This window comes from Heterodontus francisci, chromosome 22 (assembly GCF_036365525.1).
Source record: "Heterodontus francisci isolate sHetFra1 chromosome 22, sHetFra1.hap1, whole genome shotgun sequence".
NCBI classification, from domain to species: domain Eukaryota; kingdom Metazoa; phylum Chordata; class Chondrichthyes; order Heterodontiformes; family Heterodontidae; genus Heterodontus; species Heterodontus francisci.
In genome coordinates this window covers 34,494,707-34,511,897 of record NC_090392.1, presented here as the reverse complement: position 1 = coordinate 34,511,897, position 17,191 = coordinate 34,494,707, and the positions used below count along the sequence as shown (strand labels likewise).

Genomic DNA, 17,191 nt, shown 5'->3' with positions numbered 1-17,191 from the left:
GGTTCATGACACGCAGAGGGGAAAAAGTTATTTAAGTTATGACAGTCGCTCACAGATTTATTAGCGTTTTGTTCAGTCAGTAACAGAGACATACCTGGATTTATTGATGCAAATTAGCATAACTATTCAGCGTCACGCAGAGCCGCGAGGAGTACTTTGCCTCCCTTAAAGACGGACACGGCTGATTCTGTAACTGAAGCTAAGGAAACAGGCAGACCTGCCAAATTATTATTTTATTTTGTTCTTCATTCGGCAAGTAACAGGAACACTAACAAGGTGGCGTTGAAAATGAGATGCACTGCGGCTCCGCTCAATATCAAAGCGCTCCTTCATATTGAACCGAGGAAGAATATACATGAATTAAAGCAAAATACTGTGGATGCTGGAAATCTGAAATAAAAACAAGAAATTCTGGAAATACTCAGCACGACTGGCAGCATCTGTGGAGACAGAAGCAGAGTTAACATTTCGGCTCAGTGACCCTTCTTCAGAACTGGCAAATATTAGAAATGTCAAAGGTTAGAAGCAAGTAAAGCGGGGGTGGAGCAAGAGATAACAAAGGAGGTGTAGATTGGACAAGGCCACAGAATAGCTGACCAGAAGGTCATGGACCAAAGGCAAACAATATGTTAATGGTGTGTTGAAAGACAAAGCATTAGTACAGAGAGGACTGTTAATGGACTGAAAATTGAACAGCAGCAAGTACAAACAGGAAAAAAAACAGTGGGTAAGCAAACTGAACAAACTAAGATGAAATAAAATAAACATACAAAAAAATGTAAAAAATGTAAAAATGAAAAATAACAAAAAATGAAAGTAAAATGGGGGCCCCGTCATGCTCTGGAATTATTGAACTCAATATTCAGCCCGGCACGCTCTCGTGTGCAGTGGTTCACACCGCAGCCTCACAGCTCCAGCGACCCGCTTTCAATTCTGGGCACTGCCTGCGTGGTGTTTGCAAGTTCTCCCTGTGTCTGCGTGGGATTCCTCTGGGTGCTCCGGTTTCCTCCCACATGCCAAAGACTGGCTGCTTGATAGGTTAATTGGCCATTATAAATTGCTCCTCGTATAGGGAGGTGGTAGGGAAATATTGGGAAGGTGGGGATGTGGTAGGAATATGGAATTCGTGTCGGATTAGTATAAATGGGTGGTCGATGGTCAGCACAGACTCGGTGGGCCGAAGGGCCTGTTTCACTGCTGTATCACCAAACTAAACTAATCGGTCAACGGGATGCTGTTTTTCGAGCTTGTGTTGATGTTCACTGGAACACTGAGGCAATCCCAGGATAGAGATGTGAGCATGAGAGCAGTGGGCAGTCTTGAAATGGCAAGCAACCGGAAGCTCAGGGTCCTGCTTGCGGACTGAGCCGACGTATTCCGCAAAGCGGTCACCCAGTCTGCGTTTGGTCTCCCCAATAAACATGAATATACATGAATTGGATTTAGGCGCCAGTATGTTGCAAAACAAGAAGAAAGAAAAGCACAAATGCCATTAACTCTGACTTTGCAAATGATTCACTGAAAAATTCTTTCATTTGCTGGAAAAGATGACTATTGTGCATCTGAAAATGGGCACCATGGAATTGTGTTGCATACTGACCTGTTTTCCTATATTTGCCTGTCATCTATGCAATTCAATTTGTGTTGGATATTGCTGAGAATCTCATTTCAAGATGAGGGCACAGATATTATTATAATACGGCTGAAAGCCTAAACCTGGAACAAATACTGTGTTACATGGATTGCAACGTTTCGAGGGCTGTGCAGCTAAGGTGAGGAAGACAGGAATGATGTGTTTGATGATTGCGTGGAATGCATTGCAAACTTGGGTTACGTTGCTTGATTTCATTCTACACCTTGAAATTCAGAAACAAGTGAGGCACCAGGTGGAAACCAACAGCTGTCTCTGTGGAAGAGGGGACATGGCTTCCTAATCTAACCATTTGAACTCTGCAAACATTCTGCTGGATCTCAACTGCCCTGTATACCAAGGCCAATTTGTATACTATATAGATTGGCATGCCCAGACTATGCAGAGGACTCCAGGTGGGGTCCAACCAGGACATTATATAGCTGCAGTGAAGCTTCGCCCCCATTATATAACTGCCTCTGTTACGCATTCTACTGCGAGGGTAATCACATTGTATGTAGCAACTCAGCAAAATAAGGACTCATTTGATCAAAATAAAGAGTTTAAAAACACAAATATGTGTCAGTGCAATCAGTAAATAATGAGAAATGAAATCCAGAAGTTGGCAAGAATCCCAAGTGGATGTCTTGGTGTGGTTGGGGAAGGGAATCTTTGTCAATGATGGCACACTGTGCATTAACACTGCAGCAGCTGCTGCACCTCTTACAAACTTAGTTTCTTAAGGGAGAGTTTTAAAAAAAGGGAATTGGATAATTGCATGAAAGTAGAGGCAAAGAAAAGCAGAGCTAAGGAAGTGGGCCCAAGTGGCAAGTCTTTGAAAAAACTGGCAATGGTACGATGGCCTGAATGGACTGGCGATGTGTTGTGCACTGCTGATCGTCCATGGCTGGGTCAATACCTCTGCAGCCTTGCGAAATGTCACAGTGGAATTGCATTTCAATGAAACAAGCACCACAAATCGATTAAGACTGTATAGTTTAACAATACTTGCAGATTCCTCAGCGCTGTAACATGTTGAGTTTCTGTAGTGTAGTGGTGATCACGTTTGCCTAACGCGCAAAAGGTCCCCAGTTCGAAACTGGGCAGAAACATTTTCAAAACGAACCCAAACTTCTTCGCAAGAAATATGCAATCATTGACATTCCCCATGAACACAACACAATTTCTCAAAGCCCTCTTTCTCTTGCACATTGTGTGCACAATGCCTTGCACTCGCTCCTCTTTCTAGTCCTGATGCTGCAGAAAGTTCCGCAAAACCGAGCAGTGACACTTTATTTGGCTCAGATGAGAATAGAAACCTGCAACACGAGCTTGCTAAGTAACAGCGAATCTTAGTCTCATTTCAGACGAGGCAAAAGCACATCAGCAATTCACTTTCACCAGCTCCACAGTCGTTGAGACAGGGGCACGCTGCAATATTTTGACCCGCACTGTCCAATTACTCGCTGTCAGCAGCAAGTGGCGTCTGCTGCCTCAATCAACAGGTTACTGGCCATCTCGGGGAGGTAAAATAGCACAACCCGGGCCAAATCTCCCCATCAACCAAGCACCGGCTCAGCAAAACGTAGGCACATGATATCCGGGTCACTGAACCTCCGAGCAGCTCTCACAGAACACCCAAGTGACTGAAACTTTCTTTGAGTTGCAATGATGAATCTCCGGTGGAAACAAGTTGGGGGAAATTGCTCCTCCTGAACATTTCTTCTTGGGTAAAAGGGGCAAAAATCCTTTTCAATTTAACCACTGCTGCAGCAGATTCTTGGTGTCTTAAGCACCTTGATAACCCAGCTCTTAACATGCAGCCGCAATTATGACAAGGGGTGAAGGTTCATGACACGCAGAGGGGAAAAAGTTATTTAAGTTATGACAGTCGCTCACAGATTTATTAGCGTTTTGTTCAGTCAGTAACAGAGACATACCTGGATTTATTGATGCAGATTAACATAACTATTCAGCGTCACGCAGAGCCGCTGGGAGTACTTTGCCTCCCTTAAAGACGGACACGGCTGATTCTGCAACTGAAGCTAAGGAAACAGGCAGACCTGCCAAATTATTATTTTATTTTGTTCTTCATTCGGCAAGTAACAGGAACACTAACAAGGTGGCGTTGAAAATGAGATGCACTGCGGCTCCGCTCAATATCAAAGCGCTCCTTCATATTGAACCGAGGAAGAATATACATGAATTAAAGCAAAATACTGTGGATGCTGGAAATCTGAAATAAAAACAAGAAATTCTGGAAATACTCAGCACGACTGGCAGCATCTGTGGAGACAGAAGCAGAGTTAACATTTCGGCTCAGTGACCCTTCTTCAGAACTGGCAAATATTAGAAATGTCAAAGGTTAGAAGCAAGTAAAGCGGGGGTGGAGCAAGAGATAACAAAGGAGGTGTAGATTGGACAAGGCCACAGAATAGCTGACCAGAAGGTCATGGAGCAAAGGCAAACAATATGTTAATGGTGTGTTGAAAGACAAAGCATTAGTACAGAGAGGACTGTTAATGGACTGAAAATTGAACAGCAGCAAGTACAAACAGGAAAAAAAACAGTGGGTAAGCAAACTGAACAAACTAAGATGAAATAAAATAAACATACAAAAAAATGTAAAAAATGTAAAAATGAAAAATAACAAAAAATGAAAGTAAAATGGGGGCCCCGTCATGCTCTGGAATTATTGAACTCAATATTCAGCCCGGCACGCTCTCGTGTGCAGTGGTTCACACCGCAGCCTCACAGCTCCAGCGACCCGCTTTCAATTCTGGGCACTGCCTGCGTGGTGTTTGCAAGTTCTCCCTGTGTCTGCGTGGGATTCCTCTGGGTGCTCCGGTTTCCTCCCACATGCCAAAGACTGGCTGCTTGATAGGTTAATTGGCCATTATAAATTGCTCCTCGTATAGGGAGGTGGTAGGGAAATATTGGGAAGGTGGGGATGTGGTAGGAATATGGAATTCGTGTCGGATTAGTATAAATGGGTGGTCGATGGTCAGCACAGACTCGGTGGGCCGAAGGGCCTGTTTCACTGCTGTATCACCAAACTAAACTAATCGGTCAACGGGATGCTGTTTTTCGAGCTTGTGTTGATGTTCACTGGAACACTGAGGCAATCCCAGGATAGAGATGTGAGCATGAGAGCAGTGGGCAGTCTTGAAATGGCAAGCAACCGGAAGCTCAGGGTCCTGCTTGCGGACTGAGCCGACGTATTCCGCAAAGCGGTCACCCAGTCTGCGTTTGGTCTCCCCAATAAACATGAATATACATGAATTGGATTTAGGCGCCAGTATGTTGCAAAACAAGAAGAAAGAAAAGCACAAATGCCATTAACTCTGACTTTGCAAATGATTCACTGAAAAATTCTTTCATTTGCTGGAAAAGATGACTATTGTGCATCTGAAAATGGGCACCATGGAATTGTGTTGCATACTGACCTGTTTTCCTATATTTGCCTGTCATCTATGCAATTCAATTTGTGTTGGATATTGCTGAGAATCTCATTTCAAGATGAGGGCACAGATATTATTATAATCCTACTGAAAGCATAAACCTGGAACAAATACTGTGTTACATGGATTGCAACGTTTCGAGGGCTGTGCAGCTAAGGTGAGGAAGACAGGAATGATGTGTTTGATGATTGCGTGGAATGCATTGCAAACTTGGGTTACGTTGCTTGATTTCATTCTACACCTTGAAATTCAGAAACAAGTGAGGCACCAGGTGGAAACCAACAGCTGTCTCTGTGGAAGAGGGGACATGGCTTCCTAATCTAACCATTTGAACTCTGCAAACATTCTGCTGGATCTGAACTGCCCTGTATACCAAGGCCAATTTGTATACTATATAGATTGGCATGCCCAGACTATGCAGAGGACTCCAGGTGGGGTCCAACCAGGACATTATATAGCTGCAGTGAAGCTTCGCCCCCATTATATAACTGCCTCTGTTACGCATTCTACTGCGAGGGTAATCACATTGTATGTAGCAACTCAGCAAAATAAGGACTCATTTGATCAAAATAAAGAGTTTAAAAACACAAATATGTGTCAGTGCAATCAGTAAATAATGAGAAATGAAATCCAGAAGTTGGCAAGAATCCCAAGTGGATGTCTTGGTGTGGTTGGGGAAGGGAATCTTTGTCAATGATGGCACACTGTGCATTAACACTGCAGCAGCTGCTGCACCTCTTACAAACTTAGTTTCTTAAGGGAGAGTTTTAAAAAAAGGGAATTGGATAATTGCATGAAAGTAGAGGCAAAGAAAAGCAGAGCTAAGGAAGTGGGCCCAAGTGGCAAGTCTTTGAAAAAACTGGCAATGGTACGATGGCCTGAATGGACTGGCGATGTGTTGTGCACTGCTGATCGTCCATGGCTGGGTCAATACCTCTGCAGCCTTGCGAAATGTCACAGTGGAATTGCATTTCAATGAAACAAGCACCACAAATCGATTAAGACTGTATAGTTTAACAATACTTGCAGATTCCTCAGCGCTGTAACATGTTGAGTTTCTGTAGTGTAGTGGTGATCACGTTTGCCTAACGCGCAAAAGGTCCCCAGTTCGAAACTGGGCAGAAACATTTTCAAAACGAACCCAAACTTCTTCGCAAGAAATATGCAATCATTGACATTCCCCATGAACACAACACAATTTCTCAAAGCCCTCTTTCTCTTGCACATTGTGTGCACAATGCCTTGCACTCGCTCCTCTTTCTAGTCCTGATGCTGCAGAAAGTTCCGCAAAACCGAGCAGTGACACTTTATTTGGCTCAGATGAGAATAGAAACCTGCAACACGAGCTTGCTAAGTAACAGCGAATCTTAGTCTCATTTCAGACGAGGCAAAAGCACATCAGCAATTCACTTTCACCAGCTCCACAGTCGTTGAGACAGGGGCACGCTGCAATATTTTGACCCGCACTGTCCAATTACTCGCTGTCAGCAGCAAGTGGCGTCTGCTGCCTCAATCAACAGGTTACTGGCCATCTCGGGGAGGTAAAATAGCACAACCCGGGCCAAATCTCCCCATCAACCAAGCACCGGCTCAGCAAAACGTAGGCACATGATATCCGGGTCACTGAACCTCCGAGCAGCTCTGACAGAACACCCAAGTGACTGAAACTTTCTTTGAGTTGCAATGATGAATCTCCGGTGGAAACAAGTTGGGGGAAATTGCTCCTCCTGAACATTTCTTCTTGGGTAAAAGGGGCAAAAATCCTTTTCAATTTAACCACTGCTGCAGCAGATTCTTGGTGTCTTAAGCACCTTGATAACCCAGCTCTTAACATGCAGCCGCAATTATGACAAGGGGTGAAGGTTCATGACACGCAGAGGGGAAAACGTTATTTAAGTTATGACAGTCGCTCACAGATTTATTAGCGTTTTGTTCAGTCAGTAACAGAGACATACCTGGATTTATTGATGCAGATTAACATAACTATTCAGCGTCACGCAGAGCCGCTAGGAGTACGTTGCCTCCCTTAAAGACGGACACGGCTGATTCTGTAACTGAAGCTAAGGAAACAGGCAGACCTGCCAAATTATTATTTTATTTTGTTCTTCATTCGGCAAGTAACAGGAACACTAACAAGGTGGCGTTGAAAATGAGATGCACTGCGGCTCCGCTCAATATCAAAGTGCTCCTTCATATTGAACCGAGGAAGAATATACATGAATTAAAGCAAAATACTGTGGATGCTGGAAATCTGAAATAAAAACAAGAAATTCTGGAAATTTTCAGCACGACTGGCAGCATCTGTGGAGACAGAAGCAGAGTTAACATTTCGGCTCAGTGACCCTTCTTCAGAACTGGCAAATATTAGAAATGTCAAAGGTTAGAAGCAAGTAAAGCGGGGGTGGAGCAAGAGATAACAAAGGAGAAGGTGTAGATTGGACAAGGCCACAGAATAGCTGACCAGAAGGTCATGGAGCAAAGGCAAACAATATGTTAATGGTGTGTTGAAAGACAAAGCATTAGTACAGGGAGGACGGTTAATGGACTGAAAATTGAACAGCAGCAAGTACAAACAGGAAAAAAAACAGTGGGTAAGCAAACTGAACAAACTAAGATGAAATAAAATAAACATACAAAAAAATGTAAAAAATGTAAAAATTAAAAATAACAAAAAATGAAAGTAAAATGGGGGCCCCGTCATGCTCTGGAATTATTGAACTCAACATTCAGCCCGGCACGCTCTCGTGTGCAGTGGTTCACACCGCAGCCTCACAGCTCCAGCGACCCGCTTTCAATTCTGGGCACTGCCTGCGTGGTGTTTGCAAGTTCTCCCTGTGTCTGCGTGGGATTCCTCTGGGTGCTCCGGTTTCCTCCCACATGCCAAAGACTGGCTGCTTGATAGGTTAATTGGCCATTATAAATTGCCCCTCGTACAGGGAGGTGGTAGGGAAATATAGGGAAGGTGGGGATGTGGTAGGAATATGGAATTCGTGTCGGATTAGTATAAATGGGTGGTCGATGGTCAGCACAGACTCGGTGGGCCGAAGGGCCTGTTTCACTGCTGTATCACCAAACTAAACTAATCGGTCAACGGGATGCTGTTTTTCGAGCTTGTGTTGATGTTCACTGGAACACTGAGGCAATCCCAGGATAGAGATGTGAGCATGAGAGCAGTGGGCAGTCTTGAAATGGCAAGCAACCGGAAGCTCAGGGTCCTGCTTGCGGACTGAGCCGACGTATTCCGCAAAGCGGTCACCCAGTCTGCGTTTGGTCTCCCCAATAAACATGAATATACATGAATTGGATTTAGGCGCCAGTATGTTGCAAAACAAGAAGAAAGAAAAGCACAAATGCCATTAACTCTGACTTTGCAAATGATTCACTGAAAAATTCTTTCATTTGCTGGAAAAGATGACTATTGTGCATCTGAAAATGGGCACCATGGAATTGTGTTGCATACTGACCTGTTTTCCTATATTTGCCTGTCATCTATGCAATTCAATTTGTGTTGGATATTGCTGAGAATCTCATTTCAAGATGAGGGCACAGATATTATTATAATCCTACTGAAAGCCTAAACCTGGAACAAATACTGTGTTACATGGATTGCAACGTTTCGAGGGTTGTGCAGCTAAGGTGAGGAAGACAGGAATGATGTGTTTGACGATTGCGTTTAATGCATTGCAAACTTGGGTTACGTTGCTTGATTTCATTCTACACCTTGAAATTCAGAAACAAGTGAGGCACCAGGTGGAAACCAACAGCTGTCTCTGTGGAAGAGGGGACATGGCTTCCTAATCTAACCATTTGAACTCTGCAAACATTCTGCTGGATCTGAACTGCCCTGTATACCAAGGCCAATTTGTATACTATATAAATTGGCATGCCCAGACTATGCAGAGGACTCCAGGTGGGGTCCAACCAGGACATTATATAGCTGCAGTGAAGCTTCGCCCCCATTATATAACTGCCTCTGTTACGCATTCTACTGCGAGGGTAATCACATTGTTTGTAGCATCTCAGCAAAATAAGGACTCATTTGATCAAACTAAAGAGTTTAAAAACACAAATATGTGTCAGTGCAATCAGTAAATAATGAGAAATGAAATCCAGAAGTTGGCAAGAATCCCAAGTGGATGTCTTGGTGTGGTTGGGGAAGGGAATCTTTGTCAATGATGGCACACTGTGCATTAACACTGCAGCAGCTGCTGCACCTCTTACAAACTTAGTTTCTTAAGGGAGAGTTTTAAAAAAAGGGAATTGGATAATTGCATGAAAGGAGAGGCAAAGAAAAGCAGAGCTAAGGAAGTGGGCCCAAGTGGCAAGTCTTTGAAAAAACTGGCAATGGTACGATGGCCTGAATGGACTGGCGATGTGTTGTGCACTGCTGATCGTCCATGGCTGGGTCAATACCTCTGCAGCCTTGCGTAATGTCACAGTGGAATTGCATTTCCATGAAACAAGCACCACAAATCGATTAAGACTGTATAGTTTAACAATACTTGCAGCTTCCTCAGCGCTGTAACGTGTTGAGTTTCTGTAGTGTAGTGGTGATCACGTTTGCCTAACACGCAAAAGGTCCCCAGTTCGAAACTGGGCAGAAACATTTTCAAAACGAACCCAAACTTCTTCGCAAGAAATATGCAATCATTGACATTCCCCATGAACACAACACAATTTCTCAAAGCCCTCTTTCTCTTGCACATTGTGTGCACAATGCCTTGCACTCGCTCCTCTTTCTAGTCCTGATGCTGCAGAAAGTTCCGCAAAACCGAGCAGTGACACTTTATTTGGCTCAGATGAGAATAGAAACCTGCAACACGAGCTTGCTAAGTAACAGCGAATCTTAGTCTCATTTCAGACGAGGCAAAAGCACATCAGCAATTCACTTTCACCAGCTCCACAGTCGTTGAGACAGGGGCACGCTGCAATATTTTGACCCGCACTGTCCAATTACTCGCTGTCAGCAGCAAGTGGCGTCTGCTGCCTCAATCAACAGGTTACTGGCCATCTCGGGGAGGTAAAATAGCACAACCCGGGCCAAATCTCCCCATCAACCAAGCACCGGCTCAGCAAAACGTAGGCACATGATATCCGGGTCACTGAACCTCCGAGCAGCTCTGACAGAACAGCCAAGTGACTGAAACTTTCTTTGAGTTGCAATGATGAATCTCCGGTGGAAACAAGTTGGGGGAAATTGCTCCTCCTGAACATTTCTTCTTGGGTAAAAGGGGCAAAAATCCTTTTCAATTTAACCACTGCTGCAGCAGATTCTTGGTGTCTTAAGCACCTTGATAACCCAGCTCTTAACATGCAGCCGCAATTATGACAAGGGGTGAAGGTTCATGACACGCAGAGGGGAAAAAGTTATTTAAGTTATGACAGTCGCTCACAGATTTATTAGCGTTTTGTTCAGTCAGTAACAGAGACATACCTGGATTTATTGATGCAGATTAACATAACTATTCAGCGTCACGCAGAGCCGCTAGGAGTACTTTGCCTCCCTGAAAGACGGACACGGCTGATTCTGTAACTGAAGCTAAGGAAACAGGCAGACCTGCCAAATTATTATTTTATGTTGTTCTTCATTCGGCAAGTAACAGGAACACTAACAAGGTGGCGTTGAAAATGAGATGCACTGCGGCTCCGCTCAATATCAAAGCGCTCCTTCATATTGAACCGAGGAAGAATATACATGAATTAAAGCAAAATACTGTGGATGCTGGAAATCTGAAATAAAAACAAGAAATTCTGGAAATACTCAGCACGACTGGCAGCATCTGTGGAGACAGAAGCAGAGTTAACATTTCGGCTCAGTGACCCTTCTTCAGAACTGGCAAATATTAGAAATGTCAAAGGTTAGAAGCAAGTAAAGCGGGGGTGGAGCAAGAGATAACAAAGGAGAAGGTGTAGATTGGACAAGGCCACAGAATAGCTGACCAGAAGGTCATGGAGCAAAGGCAAACAATATGTTAATGGTGTGTTGAAAGACAAAGCATTAGTACAGAGAGGACTGTTAATGGACTGAAAATTGAACAGCAGCAAGTACAAACAGGAAAAAAAACAGTGGGTAAGCAAACTGAACAAACTAAGATGAAATAAAATAAACATACAAAAAAATGTAAAAAATGTAAAAATGAAAAATAACAAAAAATGAAAGTAAAATGGGGGCCCCGTCAGGCTCTGGAATTATCGAACTCAATATTCAGTCCGGCACGCTCTCGTGTGCAGTGGTTCACACCGCAGCCTCACAGCTCCAGCGACCCGCTTTCAATTCTGGGCACTGCCTGCGTGGTGTTTGCAAGTTCTCCCTGTGTCTGCGTGGGATTCCTCTGGGTGCTCCGGTTTCCTCCCACATGCCAAAGACTGGCTGCTTGATAGGTTAATTGGCCATTATAAATTGCCCCTCGTATAGGGAGGTGGTAGGGAAATATAGGGAAGGTGGGGATGTGGTAGGAATATGGAATTCGTGTCGGATTAGTATAAATGGGTGGTCGATGGTCAGCACAGACTCGGTGGGCCGAAGGGCCTGTTTCACTGCTGTATCACCAAACTAAACTAATCGGTCAACGGGATGCTGTTTTTCGAGCTTGTGTTGATGTTCACTGGAACACTGAGGCAATCCCAGGATAGAGATGTGAGCATGAGAGCAGTGGGCAGTCTTGAAATGGCAAGCAACCGGAAGCTCAGGGTCCTGCTTGCGGACTGAGCCGACGTATTCCGCAAAGCGGTCACCCAGTCTGCGTTTGGTCTCCCCAATAAACATGAATATACATGAATTGGATTTCGGCGCCAGTATGTTGCAAAACAAGAAGAAAGAAAAGCACAAATGCCATTAACTCTGACTTTGCAAATGATTCACTGAAAAATTCTTTCATTTGCTGGAAAAGATGACTATTGTGCATCTGAAAATGGGCACCATGGAATTGTGTTGCATACTGACCTGTTTTCCTATATTTGCCTGTCATCTATGCAATTCAATTTGTGTTGGATATTGCTGAGAATCTCATTTCAAGATGAGGGCACAGATATTATTATAATCCTACTGAAAGCATAAACCTGGAACAAATACTGTGTTACATGGATTGCAACGTTTCGAGGGCTGTGCAGCTAAGGTGAGGAAGCACAGGAATGATGAGTTTGATGATTGCGTGGAATGCATTGCAAACTTGGGTTACGTTGCTTGATTTCATTCTACACCTTGAAATTCAGAAACAAGTGAGGCACCAGGTGGAAACCAACAGCTGTCTCTGTGGAAGAGGGGACATGGCTTCCTAATCTAACCATTTGAACTCTGCAAACATTCTGCTGGATCTGAACTGCCCTGTATACCAAGGCCAATTTGTATACTATATAGATTGGCATGCCCAGACGATGCAGAGGACTCCAGGTGGGGTCCAACCAGGACATTATATAGCTGCAGTGAAGCTTCGCCCCCATTATATAACTGCCTCTGTTACGCATTCTACTGCGAGGGTAATCACATTGTATGTAGCAACTGAGCAAAATAAGGACTCATTTGATCAAAATAAAGAGTTTAAAAACACAAATATGTGTCAGTGCAATCAGTAAATAATGAGAAATGAAATCCAGAAGTTGGCAAGAATCCCAAGTGGATGTCTTGGTGTGGTTGGGGAAGGGAATCTTTGTCAATGATGGCACACTGTGCATTAACACTGCAGCAGCTGCTGCACCTCTTACAAACTTAGTTTCTTAAGGGAGAGTTTTAAAAAAAGGGAATTGGATAATTGCATGAAAGGAGAGGCAAAGAAAAGCAGAGCTAAGGAAGTGGGCCCAAGTGGCAAGTCTTTGAAAAAACTGGCAATGGTACGATGGCCTGAATGGACTGGCGATGTGTTGTGCACTGCTGATCGTCCATGGCTGGGTCAATACCTCTGCAGCCTTGCGAAATGTCACAGTGGAATTGCATTTCAATGAAACAAGCACCACAAATCGATTAAGACTGTATAGTTTAACAATACTTGCAGCTTCCTCAGCGCTGTAACGTGTTGAGTTTCTGTAGTGTAGTGGTGATCACGTTTGCCTAACACGCAAAAGGTCCCCAGTTCGAAACTGGGCAGAAACATTTTCAAAACGAACCCAAACTTCTTCGCAAGAAATATGCAATCATTGACATTCCCCATGAACACAACACAATTTCTCAAAGCCCTCTTTCTCTTGCACATTGTGTGCACAATGCCTTGCACTCGCTCCTCTTTCTAGTCCTGATGCTGCAGAAAGTTCCGCAAAACCGAGCAGTGACACTTTATTTGGCTCAGATGAGAATAGAAACCTGCAACACGAGCTTGCTAAGTAACAGCGAATCTTAGTCTCATTTCAGACGAGGCAAAAGCACATCAGCAATTCACTTTCACCAGCTCCACAGTCGTTGAGACAGGGGCACGCTGCAATATTTTGACCCGCACTGTCCAATTACTCGCTGTCAGCAGCAAGTGGCGTCTGCTGCCTCAATCAACAGGTTACTGGCCATCTCGGGGAGGTAAAATAGCACAACCCGGGCCAAATCTCCCCATCAACCAAGCACCGGCTCAGCAAAACGTAGGCACATGATATCCGGGTCACTGAACCTCCGAGCAGCTCTCACAGAACACCCAAGTGACTGAAACTTTCTTTGAGTTGCAATGATGAATCTCCGGTGGAAACAAGTTGGGGGAAATTGCTCCTCCTGAACATTTCTTCTTGGGTAAAAGGGGCAAAAATCCTTTTCAATTTAACCACTGCTGCAGCAGATTCTTGGTGTCTTAAGCACCTTGATAACCCAGCTCTTAACATGCAGCCGCAATTATGACAAGGGGTGAAGGTTCATGACACGCAGAGGGGAAAAAGTTATTTAAGTTATGACAGTCGCTCACAGATTTATTAGCGTTTTGTTCAGTCAGTAACAGAGACATACCTGGATTTATTGATGCAGATTAACATAACTATTCAGCGTCACGCAGAGCCGCTGGGAGTACTTTGCCTCCCTTAAAGACGGACACGGCTGATTCTGCAACTGAAGCTAAGGAAACAGGCAGACCTGCCAAATTATTATTTTATTTTGTTCTTCATTCGGCAAGTAACAGGAACACTAACAAGGTGGCGTTGAAAATGAGATGCACTGCGGCTCCGCTCAATATCAAAGCGCTCCTTCATATTGAACCGAGGAAGAATATACATGAATTAAAGCAAAATACTGTGGATGCTGGAAATCTGAAATAAAAACAAGAAATTCTGGAAATACTCAGCACGACTGGCAGCATCTGTGGAGACAGAAGCAGAGTTAACATTTCGGCTCAGTGACCCTTCTTCAGAACTGGCAAATATTAGAAATGTCAAAGGTTAGAAGCAAGTAAAGCGGGGGTGGAGCAAGAGATAACAAAGGAGGTGTAGATTGGACAAGGCCACAGAATAGCTGACCAGAAGGTCATGGAGCAAAGGCAAACAATATGTTAATGGTGTGTTGAAAGACAAAGCATTAGTACAGAGAGGACTGTTAATGGACTGAAAATTGAACAGCAGCAAGTACAAACAGGAAAAAAAACAGTGGGTAAGCAAACTGAACAAACTAAGATGAAATAAAATAAACATACAAAAAAATGTAAAAAATGTAAAAATGAAAAATAACAAAAAATGAAAGTAAAATGGGGGCCCCGTCATGCTCTGGAATTATTGAACTCAATATTCAGCCCGGCACGCTCTCGTGTGCAGTGGTTCACACCGCAGCCTCACAGCTCCAGCGACCCGCTTTCAATTCTGGGCACTGCCTGCGTGGTGTTTGCAAGTTCTCCCTGTGTCTGCGTGGGATTCCTCTGGGTGCTCCGGTTTCCTCCCACATGCCAAAGACTGGCTGCTTGATAGGTTAATTGGCCATTATAAATTGCTCCTCGTATAGGGAGGTGGTAGGGAAATATTGGGAAGGTGGGGATGTGGTAGGAATATGGAATTCGTGTCGGATTAGTATAAATGGGTGGTCGATGGTCAGCACAGACTCGGTGGGCCGAAGGGCCTGTTTCACTGCTGTATCACCAAACTAAACTAATCGGTCAACGGGATGCTGTTTTTCGAGCTTGTGTTGATGTTCACTGGAACACTGAGGCAATCCCAGGATAGAGATGTGAGCATGAGAGCAGTGGGCAGTCTTGAAATGGCAAGCAACCGGAAGCTCAGGGTCCTGCTTGCGGACTGAGCCGACGTATTCCGCAAAGCGGTCACCCAGTCTGCGTTTGGTCTCCCCAATAAACATGAATATACATGAATTGGATTTAGGCGCCAGTATGTTGCAAAACAAGAAGAAAGAAAAGCACAAATGCCATTAACTCTGACTTTGCAAATGATTCACTGAAAAATTCTTTCATTTGCTGGAAAAGATGACTATTGTGCATCTGAAAATGGGCACCATGGAATTGTGTTGCATACTGACCTGTTTTCCTATATTTGCCTGTCATCTATGCAATTCAATTTGTGTTGGATATTGCTGAGAATCTCATTTCAAGATGAGGGCACAGATATTATTATAATCCTACTGAAAGCATAAACCTGGAACAAATACTGTGTTACATGGATTGCAACGTTTCGAGGGCTGTGCAGCTAAGGTGAGGAAGACAGGAATGATGTGTTTGATGATTGCGTGGAATGCATTGCAAACTTGGGTTACGTTGCTTGATTTCATTCTACACCTTGAAATTCAGAAACAAGTGAGGCACCAGGTGGAAACCAACAGCTGTCTCTGTGGAAGAGGGGACATGGCTTCCTAATCTAACCATTTGAACTCTGCAAACATTCTGCTGGATCTGAACTGCCCTGTATACCAAGGCCAATTTGTATACTATATAGATTGGCATGCCCAGACTATGCAGAGGACTCCAGGTGGGGTCCAACCAGGACATTATATAGCTGCAGTGAAGCTTCGCCCCCATTATATAACTGCCTCTGTTACGCATTCTACTGCGAGGGTAATCACATTGTATGTAGTAACTCAGCAAAATAAGGACTCATTTGATCAAAATAAAGAGTTTAAAAACACAAATATGTGTCAGTGCAATCAGTAAATAATGAGAAATGAAATCCAGAAGTTGGCAAGAATCCCAAGTGGATGTCTTGGTGTGGTTGGGGAAGGGAATCTTTGTCAATGATGGCACACTGTGCATTAACACTGCAGCAGCTGCTGCACCTCTTACAAACTTAGTTTCTTAAGGGAGAGTTTTAAAAAAAGGGAATTGGATAATTGCATGAAAGGAGAGGCAAAGAAAAGCAGAGCTAAGGAAGTGGGCCCAAGTGGCAAGTCTTTGAAAAAACTGGCAATGGTACGATGGCCTGAATGGACTGGCGATGTGTTGTGCACTGCTGATCGTCCATGGCTGGGTCAATACCTCTGCAGCCTTGCGAAATGTCACAGTGGAATTGCATTTCAATGAAACAAGCACCACAAATCGATTAAGACTGTATAGTTTAACAATACTTGCAGATTCCTCAGCGCTGTAACATGTTGAGTTTCTGTAGTGTAGTGGTGATCATGTTTGCCTAACGCGCAAAAGGTCCCCAGTTCGAAACTGGGCAGAAACATTTTCAAAACGAACCCAAACTTCTTCGCAAGAAATATGCAATCATTGACATTCCCCATGAACACAACACAATTTCTCAAAGCCCTCTTTCTCTTGCACATTGTGTGCACAATGCCTTGCACTCGCTCCTCTTTCTAGTCCTGATGCTGCAGAAAGTTCCGCAAAACCGAGCAGTGACACTTTATTTGGCTCAGATGAGAATAGAAACCTGCAACACGAGCTTGCTAAGTAACAGCGAATCTTAGTCTCATTTCAGACGAGGCAAAAGCACATCAGCAATTCACTTTCACCAGCTCCACAGTCGTTGAGACAGGGGCACGCTGCAATATTTTGACCCGCACTGTCCAATTACTCGCTGTCAGCAGCAAGTGGCGTCTGCTGCCTCAATCAACAGGTTACTGGCCATCTCGGGGAGGTAAAATAGCACAACCCGGGCCAAATCTCCCCATCAACCAAGCACCGGCTCAGCAAAACGTAGGCACATGATATCCGGGTCACTGAACCTCCGAGCAGCTCTGACAGAACACCCAAGTGACTGA

The 17,191-nt window shown here is 44.1% G+C and overlaps 5 non-coding genes across 5 annotated transcripts; all 5 read left to right on the top strand.

The window, feature by feature from the left end:
• Positions 1 to 2,669: 2,669 nt before the first annotated feature.
• On the top strand, positions 2,670 to 2,742 carry trnav-aac (transfer RNA valine (anticodon AAC)). The gene has a single exon. It is a non-coding gene; the product is annotated as a tRNA-Val (tRNA).
• Positions 2,743 to 6,145: 3,403 nt separating this feature from the next.
• Positions 6,146 to 6,218, top strand: trnav-aac (transfer RNA valine (anticodon AAC)). Its single transcript has one exon. It is a non-coding gene; the product is annotated as a tRNA-Val (tRNA).
• A 3,406-nt stretch (positions 6,219 to 9,624) lies between these two features.
• trnav-aac (transfer RNA valine (anticodon AAC)) lies at positions 9,625 to 9,697 on the top strand. The gene has a single exon. It is a non-coding gene; the product is annotated as a tRNA-Val (tRNA).
• A 3,407-nt stretch (positions 9,698 to 13,104) lies between these two features.
• On the top strand, positions 13,105 to 13,177 carry trnav-aac (transfer RNA valine (anticodon AAC)). The gene has a single exon. It is a non-coding gene; the product is annotated as a tRNA-Val (tRNA).
• Positions 13,178 to 16,580: 3,403 nt separating this feature from the next.
• On the top strand, positions 16,581 to 16,653 carry trnav-aac (transfer RNA valine (anticodon AAC)). The gene has a single exon. It is a non-coding gene; the product is annotated as a tRNA-Val (tRNA).
• The last annotated feature ends 538 nt before the right edge of the window (positions 16,654 to 17,191 follow it).